This window comes from Anabas testudineus, chromosome 18, assembly GCF_900324465.2.
Source record: "Anabas testudineus chromosome 18, fAnaTes1.2, whole genome shotgun sequence".
NCBI lineage: Eukaryota > Metazoa > Chordata > Actinopteri > Anabantiformes > Anabantidae > Anabas > Anabas testudineus.
The window spans coordinates 4,317,527-4,319,166 of record NC_046627.1 but is presented as its reverse complement, the minus strand read 5'-3'; positions in this window follow the sequence as shown (position 1 = coordinate 4,319,166).

Genomic DNA, 1,640 nt, shown 5'->3' with positions numbered 1-1,640 from the left:
AGTCTTGGGAATATTAAGTTGAAGGTGTCTTTCTCTCATCCAGGCATCTAGAGATGTCAGAGAGACAGGCAGAGATGTGTGACGAGACAATAGAGTCATCCGGCGTAAAGGACAAGAAGCGCTGTGTGTCATCCGCATAGCGGATAGGAAAAGCCATGTGAATTGATGATAGTGCCTAGAGAAGAAATATAGATGGAAAAAAGAAGCGGACCAAGGACTGAGCCCTGCGGTACACCGGTGGAGAGGTTATGAGAGTCAGAGACACGCCCCTGCCAGGATACCTTAAAGGTTTGTTTGGACAAGTATGACCGAAGCCAGGCTAGAGCAGATCCAGAGATGCCCAGGTCTGAGAGTGCAGTCATGAGAATCTGATGGTTCACAGTGTCAAAGGCTGCAGTTAGGTCTAATAGAATTCAAATAGAAGAGTTACCTACAGCTTTTGCCACCCGTAGGAATTCCACAACAGTCAGAAGTGGCGTCCCTGTGCAGTGACCACTCTTGAAGCCAGACTGATTGACATCAAGGAGGTTGTTCCGGGAAAGAAAGTCAGAGAGTTAATTGAAGGCTGCACGTTCCAGAGTCTTGGCCAGAAATGGAAGAAGAGAGACCGGTCTGTAGTTCTCCACAAGGGATGGATCCAGAGAAGGCTTCTTCAACAGTGAAGTAATCTGGGCCTGCTTGAACGAGGTGGGAAAGGTGCCTGTTGTGAAAGAGGTGTTGATGATCTGTATAATGGCTGGTATTAGTGTTGGTGCGATAGCTTGAAGAAGAGTAGAGGGGATCGGATCCAGAGAGCAGGTGGTCGGGCAATTCGAGAGGAGAAGGGTGGATACGTCATCCTCTAACAGAGTGAGATGAAGTGAGATGCATCGTCAGGTTTAGTAAGCAGAATGTCATTGTCAGGAGGAGAGAACTGGGAGCTGATGGCTGCCACCTTGTTTGTAAAAAAGGAGGCGAAGTCGTCAGCTGTGAGACAGGTGGGTGTGTAGTGACATTGTTAGGTCAAGAGACAACAAACAAACTAGCCCAGGGGAAGAAAAGTCACAGAAAGGACACCCTTTTGATCAAGTAGACTCAAAACACCACCTGTGTGTTTACGACCCTTAAGAATGTAAGAGATAATCCGTGACATGAGACACCAGGTCTTCAGGACATGTGATTTGACATTTGGTATCTGTATTTGTGTGGGGGTTGTTTTCTTTGTGCCTATAAAAGTGGAACTGTAGAAGACAGAGTCAGAGAACACTGGTGATGTCTTCTCTCCATGCTGCATGTAGTAAACCTGAAATTAATCCTCACGCTGTTGTCTTAGTTTGAAGTATATGAGTCTGTGTGTAATGCATGAATATATTATACAAGTTTCACTTTTTGAACAGAATTAGTGAAATAAATAAACTTTTTTATGATATTCTAATTATATGACCAGCACATGTATAACAGTCTAGTTTTAAGTCCCACTTGAATAAAATGTGATGTGCATTTGATTGAAAACAACTGATAAGAAAATAAGCTTTGTGACGACTCCTTCAGTGTCCAGTTTGCATTAACTGCATTCCATAGGACAGTCGCCCGAAACGAATGTGTCGTACAGACTGTCTAGCTGAAAGGGTCGTCCAGAGTTAGTGAATGTGTGATAAGAT